Source organism: Dendrobates tinctorius, unplaced genomic scaffold, assembly GCF_039654945.1.
Source record: "Dendrobates tinctorius isolate UK_male_01 unplaced genomic scaffold, ASM3965494v1 ptg000036l, whole genome shotgun sequence".
Taxonomy (NCBI): Eukaryota; Metazoa; Chordata; class Amphibia; order Anura; family Dendrobatidae; genus Dendrobates; species Dendrobates tinctorius.
The window spans coordinates 34,456,702-34,471,402 of NW_027361704.1; the positions used below are offsets into that span (position 1 = coordinate 34,456,702).

The 14,701-nt window shown below is 41.7% G+C and overlaps 1 long non-coding RNA gene across 1 annotated transcript in view; it reads right to left on the reverse strand.

Annotated features, from left to right (window-relative positions):
* Positions 1–9,551: 9,551 nt before the first annotated feature.
* The window catches only part of LOC141087963 (uncharacterized), a 33,094-nt gene continuing 27,944 nt past the window's right edge, over positions 9,552–14,701 (reverse strand). Inside the window, exon 2 of the long non-coding RNA XR_012231785.1 lies at positions 9,552–11,117. This is a non-coding gene — a long non-coding RNA (uncharacterized lncRNA). The remainder of the gene's footprint in view (positions 11,118–14,701) is intronic.

Here is a 14,701-nt window from a genome sequence, read left to right on the forward strand (position 1 = left end):
AGGATTGAGGGATGAGGGGTGCCATGCATACCAGGATTGGGGGTTGAGGGGTACCATGCATACCAGGATACGGGGTGAGGATACCATGCATACCAGGATAGGGGGTGAGAGGACCATGCATACCAGGATTGGAGGATGAGGGGTACCATGCATACCAGGATTGGGGGATGAGGGGTACCATGCATACCAGGATAGGGGGTGAGAGGACCATACATACCAGCATACAGATGAGGGAGTACCATGCATACCAGGATTGGGGGATGAGGAGTACCATGCATACCAGGATTGGGGGATGAGGGGTACCATGCATACCAGGATAGGGATGAGGGAGTACCATGCATACCAGGATTGGGGGGTGAGAGGACCATGCATACCAGGATTGGGGGATGAGGGGTACCATGCATACCAGAATATGGGGTGAGGGGACCATGCATACCAGGATAGGGATGAAGGAGTACCATGCATACCAGGATTGGGGGGTGAGGGGACCATGCATACCAGGATGAAGAATGGGGTGCCATGCAAACCAGGATTGGGGGGTGAGGGTACCATGCATACCAGGATAGGAATGAGGGGTGCCATGCATACCAGGATAGGAGGGTGGCAGGATAGGAGACCATATACCAATAAAAATGCTCACCACCCGGGCATAGAACGGGTTCATAGCTAGTATATATATATATATATATATATATATATATATATATATATACAGTATATATATATATGTATATATATAGTGGGTAAAAAAGTATTTAGTCAGCCACCAATTGTGCAAGTTCTCCCACTTAAAAAGATGAGAGGCCTGTTCTGCCCATGTATGAGCAGCAAATATTCATAGCGTAATACCAGTTACAACCCATAGAGGTCATTAGCTACCCATTTATCCTGTTTCTGTATACATTAGTATTTCTCTTTTAAGAAGTAGTGTGTACTGATTAGAACCGCCCCTTTAGCTCCCCGAGGAAAACAAGATCTGCAGACATTTTTCCCGGGCTTTCTGAGCGATACACGTGTTGTTCCTTGCTCTCTCTTCCCTACAATCACTCCTCCTGTCCAGCGGATCCCGGTGAGAGTCTTAATGCAGTTATGTGTTTGTGTTGGAATCTGTATAAGTGAGCCATTATGCAGCCACCATGTAGTATATTGTGAAGTGAGGCAATACTGTGCGCTGTATCTTCCAGTTTACTCATAATGCTCTTTGCACTGCATACAGATAGATGCATTTCTGTATAGAGTAGAACAGTGCTGGCAGCATGAACTTTGCTGTTACTGTGCAGTTTCTGTAATGTCTCAGTTACTGATCTTAATTGCACTCTGTATCATGCTGTTGCTTCTGTGATGTGCCAGTACTTATACTATGTTTATTCTTTGCAGTTTTTACCTGTTATCGTTCACATAGATCAAGTTCACATTATCACCTCAATAAATATAGACTTAAGAATCCATAAAGTCTGTTTACTAGAGAAGTGGACGAGGGTTAAGCTGTATGCTGAAATCCACACAGCATCATACGTGGAGGAATGCAGAACAAGGCCTGTAGTTGACATCATAGGTAGACCACAACTATGAGAGTCAAAATGAGAAAACAAATCCAGAAAATCACCTTGTCTGATTTGGCAAGATTTATTTTTCAATTTATGGTGGAAAATAAGTATTTGGTCATTAACAAAGTTCATCTCAATATTTTGCTATATATCCTTTGTTGGCAATGAAAGTGGTCAAATGTTTACTGTAAGTCTTCACAAGGTTGGCACACACTGTTGGTAGTATGTTGGCTCGTTCCTCCATGCAGATCTTCTCTAGAGTAGTGATGTTTTTGACCTGTCGCTGGGCAACACAGATTTTCAAATCCCTCCAAAGGTTTTATATGGGGTTGAGATCTGGAGACTGGCTAGGTGACTCCAGGACCTTCATATACTTCCTACGAAGTCACTCCCTGGCAGTGTGCTTGGGATCATTATCATGCTGAAAGACCCATCCACATTTCAACTTCAATGCCCTTGCTGATGGAAGGAGGTTTGCACTCAAAATCTCACGATACATGGCCCCATTCATTCTTTCATCTACACAGGTCAGTCATCCTGGTCCCTTTGCAGATAAACAACCCCAAAGCATGATGTTGCAACCACCATGCTTCACAGTAGGTATGGTGTTCTTTGGATGCTACTCAGTTTTCTGTCTCCTCCAAACACAACGAGTTTTGTTTCTACCAAGCAGTTCCACTTTGGATTCATCAGACCATGTGACATTTCTTCTGAATAATCCAAATGCTCTCGAGCAAACTTCAGACGGGTCCAGACATGTACTGGCTTAAGCAGGGGGACATGTCTGGCACTACAGGATCTCAGTCCCTGGTGGCATTGTATGTTACTGATGGTAGCCTTTGTTACGGTGGTCCCAGCTCTATGGAAGTCATTCACTAGGTCCCCCCATGCGGTTCTGGGATTTTTGCTCACTGTTCTTGTGATCATTTTGACCCCATGGGGTGAGATCTTGCATGGAGCCCCAGATTGCGGGAGATTATCAGTGGTCTTTTATGTCTTCCATTTTCTTATTATTGCTCCCACAGTTGATTTCATCACACCAAGCTGCTTGCCTATTGCGGATTCAGTCTTCCCAGCCTGGTGCAGGGCTACAATTTTGTTTCAGGTGTCCTTTGACAGCTCTTTGGTATTCATCATAGTGGAGTTTGAAGTGTGACTGTTTGAGGTTGTGGACAGGTGTCTTTTATACTGATAACAAGTTGAAACAGGTGTCATTACTACAGGTATTGAGTGGAGGACAGAGGAGCCTTAAGAAGTTGCAGGTCTGTGAGAGTCAGAAATCTTGCATGTTTTTAGGTGACCAAATATTTATTTTCCATCATAATTTGAAAAATAAATCTTGCCAAACCAGACAAGGTGATATTTTGGATTTGTTTTCTCATTTTGACTCTCATAGTTGTCGTCTACCTATTATGTCAATAACAGGCCTCTCTCATCTTTCTAAGTGGGCGAACGTGCACTGTTGGTGGCTGATTAAATACTTTTTTCCCCTATGTATGACAGGAGACCATAGGTCCTGTTCAACAGGTTTGGCTTTACTGTGCAATGCAGATACAAGCAGTTTCCGAATACATATTGAGACATAGTCCCTTTTCTGTGATGTTCTCTTGGTCCTGTGTAGTCCTTGACTCCATTCTGCCTGACCTGCCCCGCCCCAACATCTTCTGTTGGGCCCAGTATCTTCCCATCTGGCATAAAAGGTTACCTAAAGCCCACCATCCTTTCCTTTCACTATGACCCGGCTGACATTTTCCTCACCAGGGAGACAGAGACACAACATTCAGTGTCTCTTCCGTGCTCTAAGCCCAAGACTGTCCCGGCGTCCATATAAATTTTGTGATGCGTCTTCCTACTATTTAGAAATTTGTATTGAAAGACCCTTTCCACCGCTGCTACATCTGTTTTTTAAGAACCCATTGGCACCATCATTATCTAGCAGTTCTTAACTATCCTAAACTCCTCACTCAATCTCCTCACTCTTAACTCGACTGATTAAATTAGGAAGTGTTTCCCCTAAAAACTAATCTAATCCTTTTACCTGGTATGATGCGGCCTATATCCCTATGCTGGTAATGGTTCCTCTAGTGGACAAATCTCCCTTCATTCAGAGGGACAGTCTTGAAACAGAGCCTCCAGGAGAACTGAGACACAAATCGGACCTGATAGGGAGTATTCCTAATACTTTATAACAAATACCAGGGTAGAAACTTTAGGGTAATAGAGAGTGTATATTTAGTATCCATATCTTTCACTACTACACCTTGTGAGGAGATGGCTGTGGTTCGCTATCTTTTTAAGTGCTGATCTTGTGACTGTGAATGAGAGGTGGCCATATCTCCTAGTGGTTCAAGACCTCCCTGTGTCACAGTCAAGTGAAGAACAGGATGTCTTAGGAGCCATTTGTGACTCTGTTTCTTTAAAGTGATGACTCTTTCTGCCGAGAAGTTTGGAGACACGGGCTCCCTTTACAAAGAACATGTCTAGAAATGTGGCATGGGTTATTAATATTCGTACCCTTGAGAGTAGTTCTGTTCTTCTGTCACCTTTTTTACTGGCCAGGTTATTTCAAGTGCCTATGTAGCTTCTTCTCTCTGTGAACGATGAGACAGGGAATGGTGCCTCTATATTTCCATCAAATACAATTTCATGGCGCACTTCTTCTATTTATGGAATATAGGATGTATGCAGACAAAATATCTGACCATATAGTATGACTGTAATATAGTCAATTTGGTGTAATAACTGGAAAATGGCAGTGCAAATACAAAGAAGTGTCTCTGGGTGGCAGCAGAGTACTACAGATATTTGATTGTAGTAGAGATTGTGAAACAGAGTTTAGGTAGGCCAGGTTCACATTAGCGTATGTGTGCGCAACGTATGCCTGCATACAGATCCACATGCTTCTTGCGTACATATATTTACCATTGTGTACACAGGGACATGTGTTTGCATCAGTTTGGGTGCGGATGCCTTCGCATGCGTCGTTTTGCCGTGCCCACTGAATGCAACATGTTGCATTTATTGATCTGTCAAATATGCGCAGGCATGCACATGCAGATGAGTGCGTCAAAACAACACATTACTGTCTTTGGGAACGCATTGGTACGCATGGATATGCACATGAATGTGTAGGATTCGGCCAGGACAGTAGTCGTGGCCGAGGACACCAGAGCCCTGGTGTCCTGACCTCCTCCCACAGAAAAATTGTCAGTTTCTGCCAGCGTACCTGTTAGGGGTTTGGGTTCACCATCAGGGATTCCACTGCGGTGCGTCACAGCTCCTTTGCACTCAGTTTCGGTGCATAGGGAGGAAAGAACGGACACAGAAGCTGGTTCAGAAGTCAAACAAACGATTTTATACTTTTCTCTTCAACGGTTCTGGGCACATTACAGTCCACACAGTATTCCTCCTGCACTTTCCCTTTCCTCTACTCTTTCTCCTCACGCACATCACAGGGTAGTAGCGCCTTGGATAACTAGAGGCGGAAAACCTGTGAAGACTCAGACGTCAAGGTTAGATTTCAGAAAGGCAGATTTAATAATAATCTTTATTTTTGTATAGCGCTAACATATTCCGCAGCGCTTTACAGTTTGCACACATTATCATCACTGTCCCCGATGGGGCTCACAATCTAAATTCCCTTTCAGTATGTCTTTGGAGTGTGGGAGGAAACCGGAGTGCCCGGAGGAAACCCACGCAAACACGGGGAGAACATACAAACTCCTTGCAGATGTTGTCCTTGGTGGGATTCGAACCACTGAGCCACCGTACTGCCCAGATTTTAAGGGATTCAGAAAGAGGATTGGAGGGATCCAATGGCTGGATATCCTTAAAGACAAAAATGTCCAGGAAGGATGGGAAATCTTGAAAAATGAAATTCTCAAAGCACAGTTGTTAACAATTCCGAAAAGAGGGAAGAATAGGAAGCATTTAAGGAAGCCAGGATGGATGAACACAGAACTTAAGCACATGCTAAAAAGGAAGAAAAAAATGTTTATAAAATGGAAAGAGGGAGGCATATCTAAAGAAGAATATAATGCTGTCTGCAGAATGTGCAGGGCACAAATAAGATTATCTAAAGCTGAAAATGAATTGAGGCTTGCAAGAGATGTCAAAAGCAATAATAAAGGATTTTGGGGATATGTCAAAAGTAAAAGAAAAGTCAAAGATGCTATAGGATTTTTACAGGATGAAAATGATGAAATGGTAAGACAGGATGTTGAGAAGGCTGAACTTTTAAATTCCTATTTTGCATCTGTTTTCTCTCGGAAAGGAAATGCAACATCAACTGTTATTCACTGTCCTATTAAGGGAATAGAAGAATCCAGGATATCTATAAACAGAAAGATGGTGTCACTGTGCATCGGTCAACAATACAGCGCATGCATAACGCCTTTTTGTATGACCAAACAACTCAATCTTTGTTTCATCAGTCCACAGGACCTTCTTCCAAAATGTAACTGGCTTGTCCAAATGTGCTTTTGCATACCTCAGGCGACTCTGTTTGTGGCGTGCTTGCAGAAACGGCTTCTTTCGCATCACTCTCCCATACAGCTTCTCCTTGTGCAAAGTGCGCTGTATTGTTGACCGATGCACAGTGACACCATCTGCAGCAAGATGATGCTGCAGGTCTTTGGAGGTGGTCTGTGGATTGTCTTTGACTGTTCTCACCATTCTTCTTCTCTGCCTTTCTCATATTTTTCTTGGCCTGCCACTTCTGGGCTTAACAAGAACTGTACCTGTGTTCTTCCATTTCCTTACTATGTTCCTCACAGTGGAAACTGACAGGTTAAATCTCTGAGACAACTTTTTGTATCCTTCCCCTGAAAAGCTATGTTGAATAATCTTTGTTTTCAGATCATTTGAGAGTTGTTTTGAGGAGCCCATGATGCCACTCTTCATAGGAGAATCAAATAGGAGAACTACTTGCAAGTGGCCACCTTAAATACCTTTTCTCATGATTTGATACACCTGGCTATGAAGTTCAAAGCTCAATGAGGTTATAAAACCAATTTAGTGCTTCAGGAAGTCAGTAAAAAGTAGTTAGGAGTGTTCAAATCAAGAAAATGATAAGGGTGCCCATACTTTTGCACCGGTCAAATTTTGTTTAAATGCAGATTGCACATTTTCTGTTAGTACAATAAACCTCATTTGAATCCAGAAATATAACTGAGTCCATCAGTTATTAGATATATGAAACTGAAATAGCTGTTGCAAAAACCAAAATTGTTATAAAGAAAAAAGGTTAACATTAATAGGGGTGCCCAAACTTTTACATATGACTGTATATCTTGACTTCAGCAAAGCATTTGACAAAGTCTCTCATACAATCCTTATTGAAAAAATGACTAAGTATGGAATGGACAAGGCAACTGTTAGGTGGATTCATAACTGGCTTAGTGATCGGACCCAAAGAGTGGTCGTAAATGGCTGCACATCAAGTTGGAAAAATGTCTCAAGTGGGGTACCACAGGGCTCTGTCCTGGGCCCTGTATTGTTCAACATCTTTATCAACGATTTAGATGAAGGAATTGAGGGTAAACTGATTAAATTTGCTGATGACACAAAGCTAGGAGGGATAGCTAATACTAGAGAAGAGAGAGGGAGGATTCAAAAAGATTTAAATAAACTGGAGAAGTGGGCAGCAACTAACAGAATGGTTTTTAACAGGGAGAAATGCAAAGTACTACATCTGGGCAATAAAAATGAAAAAAGCATATACAGAATGGGAGGAATAGGGCTAAGTGACAGCACATGTGAAAAAGATTTGGGTATACTAATAGATCACAGACTGAATATGAGTCAACAGTGTGATGCAGCAGCAAAAAAGGCAAATGCAATTCTAGGATGTATTAACAGAAGCATACAGTCTAGATCACGTGAAGTCATTATTTCCCTCTACTCCTCTTTGGTCAGACCTCATCTGGAATATTGTGTCCAGTTTTGGGCGCCACATTTTAAAATAGACATCAACAAACTGGAGCAAGTTCAGAAAAGAGCGACCAGAATGGTGACCGGTCTGCAAACCCTGTCTTATGAGGAAAGGTTGCAGGATTTGGGAATGTTTAGTTTGCAAAAGAGAAGACTGAGAGGAGACTTAATAGCTGTCTACAAATATCTAAAGGGCTGTCACATTGTAGAAGGATCAACTTTATTCTCATTTGCACAAGGAAAGACTAGAAGCAATGGGATGAAACTGAATGGGAGGAGACACAGATTAGATATTAGAAAAAACTTTTTGACAGTTAGAGTGATCAATGAGTGGAACAGGCTGCCACGAGAAGTGGTGAGTTCACCTTCAATGGAAGTCTTCAAACAGAGGCTGGACAGACATCTGACTGGGATGATTTAGCGAATCCTGCTTTGAGCAGGGGGTTGGACCAGATGGCCCAGGAGGTCCCTTCCAACTCTACGATTCTATGATTCTATGATTCTATGACCTCAAGACATAGGGTATCCAGTTAATCCGTTTTGCCCCGGACTTACAAGCTTCAGCCCTATTTAAGATCTGCCACATTGTGAATATTCTGCACCCTGCACGACTCTTGGACCACGTAATTCTCTCCACTACTTGCTGCTGTGATGAACCGTAACTCCCGGGTTGCTTTAGTCTCATCCAGCACCCGTCTAACTGTGCCCGTGTACTTTTATTCGTGTACTTTTATTCTTTAATAACGTTACGTCGCTGCTATGTCGTCCTGAGCCTAGAGTCCTTGTGGACACTTCGGGCATCCTCGCCCTTCTAACCTATTCCTATATCCTGCACTCACTTATCCCATAGCAGCTCCTCCTACAATTAACCCTCTATGAGCTTCCTACAAGATATACCTACAAGGCCCACTAGGATGCCTCCATCTAGTGGCCCACAACAGAACTATACTTACCCACATCTATGGGACATATATACTAAAAGTGCCCTCCTCTATAGACCCCAAAGGATGCACTAGCTTACTCTCATCTATGCATAAATATGCAGAACATTGTACAACACAATATATTACAATCTTTACAGCATGGTAACACATATATAAATGTGGCAGTTCCAGTCAGACAAACAATGGTAATACACTTTAAGTGTAGCAGTACCATAGAATAATTACATCTGTACATTATATTAACATATTTACATTAGGAATTCTTAAAGGGAGGGTGGCATTAAAGGCATCTTCCTTCAATCCCCTTCAAAAGTATTCGATATGCATGCATATTCCAGACAGCATGCCCAGGAAATGATGATTCATCACCTCCCAAATCCCAGGTGTATAAAAGGGGGTGTGAATGTAAGAGAGGGACAGGACTGTAGTCATGACCTGATATACTGTAACGATGTTCAGTCCTTCCCCTACAGAAAACTGTATTCTTCTCTTTAGCATACCTGCATCTCCACATCCAGACTCCCCTGGGCACTTCCCAGGCGACAACGGTCCCTCCTTCAGGTGACCCCCAGTAATGGAGACACAGTCCAGGCTAACTTGAACACTCTCTTTACTTAATACTTCACACGGTATATCCACAATTGGCACTTCATGATATTCACTTAGTTCCTTATATTTCCCTTTCTGGCTGTCACTTCTGTGCAGTACAAGCACAGACCGGACCGTCCTAGACTGCTCCCCAGTTCCTTCCTGGCGTGATCTCACCATGATGACAATTCCTTCTGCCTGTTTCGCCCCAGACTCGAAATCATCAGTCATTAGGTTTGGTTGCCTCTGGTAAAGCATCCAGCCCATCTGTACCGATCTCGTCGAAGCTCCAACTTCCTTAATTTCCTCAGCCCAACCGACTCCTGCCCTAAAAGCATCTGCCCAGGCAATAAGTCACCACATCTTTCTTTTCCTGCACTGGCCCACTGCTATGAACCACAGTGGCCGTGGGTAACGTGGGCTGCAGCATTTTAATGTTGCGTGGCTGCCAAGCTGTCTGGACCTATAGCCCATGTGGACACTAGGGCACCCTGGTCCAGTCTGAACTAACTTCCTAGAAAATCCAAAAAGACAAAGGAAGTTGAGACATAAAATACTTAGCCTTTATTAAAGCACAATAGCCAAACAATAAAACACAATAAAAACAGATACAGGTCCAATAAAGCCAGACAAGGTAAATATGTACATATGTCACCAAATGGCAGGAATACACCCATAGGAAGTACAAAGATATATAAATATACACTTGGTGTGATAACAAGATAGACACAAAAATAATTCCTAAGTATAGATGCCTATTCCCTCTCTACACAAATAGTGACAACATTATCCACATAGGCAGTATGCATAGTAAAACAAGCTACTGCTGATAAGTAAATGTACAGTGCATATAGGTAAACTGCAGCAGATACCAATATAAAACTAATACCAGTCTGCTACACATATACATAATCAGTCTCAAAGTGTCAGGGTGCATATAGCCTCATTAATAAAGTAAGCGTGCAATATAGGCACAGACCAATATGTAGCAAAAAATAGCTCCAGAATATACTAACTGGCTGGTATATGGTGCAGCAGCAAACAAAGTGCAGCTAAGAAAGATAAATGCTGAGGTAGTAAGTAATGTCCACTAGTGTGGTAGTCTCAGACACTCAATAGTATCAGGCATGGCATCTGAAAAAAGTGTAGAGTGCATAAAGGAGACATACAACCTTGTGGGCGCAAATCCCCGACGCGCGTTTCGCTCTAGCTTCATCCCAGGGGGTAAAGTACAGTATGTGGTTCTCAGTACTGTGTGCCCTTAAATAGCCCAAAATGCCAAGTGATTACCTCACAGATGTGTGGGACCCAGCGTGTAATGCCACCATGGAGCGCATCCGCCCCAAAGTATTAGGCAATTACCTCACAGAAGTGTGGAGTCCGGCATGTAACGCCGCCATGGAGCGCGTACGCCCACAGCTTCGCAACTCCCCCATCCAACACGTCAGGAGAGGAGAGGAGCAGAAGACCGCCCAGGGTGATGCATCTCCACGGCAACGTACCTCATCGCGAGGCCCCACCGCTGGCCGCCTAGCGACGCCCCCATCCAATGTGTCTGGCTAGGGGAGCCGCACAAGCAAGCCAGACGGACGTTACCACACAGTGATTGCCAGAAAGTGCACAAAAAATAAATCTAAAAGTGTAAAAAACTAATGTATACATAGCGCAATGATATCTCTATCCAACGGGCACACTGTTACAGCATGATACATAAGGATATGCAAATGCAACACGTGACATTATTAACAATAATAGTAGAAATAAGCTAAATTAGACCAAATAGGGTCCCACCTACTGACAATGAATAAATTCATGAGACTACAATGGATAACACCATTATACAAGTACTGAAGAATAATACTATGATATCCTACCTTCTATTATACTAGCCCTACATTAGAGACACTGATAGATTATCAATACTGATGTATATGTCCAAATGAGAAAGAGCAGCACAAATCCCATAATGTGGAGTTCTGTAGAGATCTTCATCATTTCTCCGGAGGGTATCCATAAAATGGAGATGTCACTCCTTAAGTCAGTCATGGGTGCCTTGATCATCACCACTAGGAGCTTCCCAAAACCACACTGAGAAGTAAAGGACAATCTGAAAAATAAACCTTATATTAAAATTCTAAAAATAAAAATAAACATAAAACCACATTACAGGAAGGGGGCAAAACTCAGAACCTCATTTAAACCTTTCAGCTGTACTGAGCCAATTTTATATCTCCACTGGGCCTCTACCTGAGCTAATCTTTTTGTTCATATTACCACCTCTCTGATCACAGTACACTCTGTCAATACCCATCATTTTCAGTAATTTAGGATTACAATCATGAAAGATCTTAATGTGTTTGGGTATGGGTTTCAGGGTGGCAGTGTCCTCATTTTCAGATGCATTTTTAATATCCCTATAGTGCTCCCTAACCCGCACTATCAAGGGTCTTGAGGTCATCCCTACATAGATCTATATGCACGGGCAAGTGGCATAATACACTACTCCCACTGTATTGCATGTTATATGTTGAGTGATGTCAAATTTTGGCATTTTGGGGCTATTTAAGGGCACACAGTACTGAGAACCACATACTTTACCCCCTGGGACAAAGCTAGAGTGAAACGCGCGTCAGGGATTCGCGCCTTACAAGGTTGTATGTCTCCTTTATGCACTCTGCACTTTTTTCAGATGCTATGCCTGATACTATTGAGTGGCTGAGACTACCACACTAGTGTACATTACTTACTACCTCAGCATTTATCTTTCTTAGTTGCACTTTGTTTGCTGCTGCTGCACCATATACCAGCCAGTTAGTATATTCTGGAGCTATTTTTGCTACATATTGGTCTGTGCCTATATTGCACACTTACTTTATTAATGAGGCTGTATGCACGCTGACACTTTGAGACTAATTATGTATATGTGTAGCAGACTGGTATTTGTTTTATAAAACCAACCAGAAAACAAATGCTATAATGTCACCATATCAACTAAACAGGAATACTCAGGATAATTAGATCAAAACCACAAAAAAGCGCACAGAGACCTGTATAGAATATCAAAAAATGCCAAATTTTATTAATATTACATCATAAAAAATATTTAGGACAACACATAGTTCAAAAATGACACATTGTTCAGAAATTAAATTTAAAAAGGACATGAACAGTGACAATGCGTTATAAATAGTTAATATAGGGACAGGGTATAGAAAAATCCAAGTTAGATTGTCTATAAATATTGCAAAAAATTTTGTCCCGGTGCATATATCGCCACTTAAAATAGGAGACTAACTTATATAAATTTGTGCATTATTGGTAATCACCTATAAAAAGAGTTATAAGCTCCAAATTATTAAGGTGCCATACTATATCACAAAGAAGACTTCTTACCCAATAAGTCCAGATATACCACACGCAAAGCAGCCCCAACGCGCGTTTCGCGTGGGCTTCCTCAGGGGGCTGTGATCATACTGTGTGTTTCAGCTATATATATATATATATATATATATATATATATATATATATACACAGTATATACCCCCACAGCTGTACCCATTTCACATCTGATAACGGCGCATGTCACAACAAGCGCCTGGACCGGAAATGACATCCTTCCCTGAATCCAGTGCGGCACGCATCGCCACTGAATCATTACCATGGCAACTAAAAACAGCCAATAACTAACATAAGTATGCATTAGAAATGGCGTCCGACCCGGAAATAACATCACTCCCAAAATGCATTGCGGCGCACAGCATCACATAGCCACTACCATGGCAACAGTAAACAGTCCATATCATAGGTAGAGCCAGGACCCGGAAACGACATCACTCCCAACATGCATTGCGACGCACATGATCGCACAACCACTACCATGGCAACAATAAACAGCCCATATCATAGGTAGGGCTAGGACCCGGAAATGACATCACTCCCAACATGCATTGCGGCGCTCATGATCACACAACCACTACCATGGCAACAGTAAACACTATATGAACTATTTATACCACATTGTCACTGTTCATGTCCTTTCTAATTTTAATTTCTGAACAATGTGTCATTTTTGAACAATGTGTTGTCCTAAATATTTTTTATGATGTAATATTAATAAAATTTGGCATTTTTTATATTCTATACAGGTCTTTGTACTCTTTTTTGTGGTTTTGATATTAGTTTTATATTGGTATCTGCTGCAGTTTACCTATATGCATTGTACATTTACTTATCAGCAGTAGCTTGTTTTACTATGCATACTGCCTATGTGGATAATGTTGTCACTATTTGTGTAGCGAGAGAATAGGCATCTATACTTAGGAATTCTTTTTGTGTCTATCTTGTTATCACACCAAGTGTATATTTATATATCTTTGTACTTCCTATGGGTGTATTCCTGACATTTAGCGACATATGTACATATTTACCTTGTCTGGCTTTATTGGACCTGTATCTCTTTTTATTGTGTTTTTATTGTTTGGCTATTGTGCTTTAATAAAGGCTAAGTATTTTATGGCTCAACTTCCTTTGTCTTTTTGGATATTGTATTATTTAGAAGTGCCATTTCTGGTAGGCCCATTTATTTGGATATATTCTAACTTCCTAGAAACTTCTCTCTTACTACCCAGCAGCCCCTCCTACAATTAACCATCTATAAACATCCTATAAGCTATACCTACAATGCCCAACAGTATGCCCCCATCTAGTTACCTACCATCTAGTCTTAATTACCCTAAACTATACATGGACATCAATATACATCAATTTGCATTACTGTATATACAGTGTAGCACTAAGAAACAGTCTCCAAAGCATGTTAACACATATATATGTGCCCGTGTCCGTGTATATGTAGCAGTACCAAAAGGATGAGTGGTAAAACCTATTCAGATGTAGCAGTACCACAAGCATTCATCATAGGCATAATCAAAATTAACAATATGTAAACATTAACAGATCAGGGGCAATTAGAGAAAGGGAAGCAAAGAGGCAAATCGATCTCACCCCCTAACATGAGCACAGGAAGTCCAGAACTCTCAAGACTGTGGATGGGATATCCAGACTCTGTATGTAAGTATAGAAACTTTGAAAATGTCTGTTTGCCTGTCTGTCCCTCACTGCAGTCTGTACTCTGTACTTATGTTTTTCTTTCTGTTCCTTGTAGATTATACAGTCTTCCTGTTGTGGATCCTGTCCTGGAATCCTCCTGGTCCAAGATAGTGTCCGGTGGTGTGGTCCAGGCCCTCTCAACTTCAATCTAATGTAAGTATGAGTGTTTCTACTTTTGCTCTGCCCAGTCTCAGTCTTCATCACTTATGTTTTTCTTTCTGTTCCTTGTAGACATTGCCATGCTGGTGTCCTGGATTGAGAGACAAAAAAACTGACTGGCACATCCAAACTAGTGTGAATAGGTGCATACCAAGAGGAGCTACCCCCATATACAATATACAAAGAATGGTTGCACTCTATCATGCTAAGGCATGTCAATGTGGAATATATGTAATTAGAATTGCAATACAGCTTTGGAATTATAGAAAAAATATAAGAGACGCTTAGCATAAAATTTGGCCAAATATTATCTGCCCACCAACCAACGTCAAGGCGGCCTCAAATCTGATGGGTACCTACACTGTGTGAATACCTCTCTAAGGCTGACATCTGAATTGTCCTGGATTGAGGCCTGTTACGGAT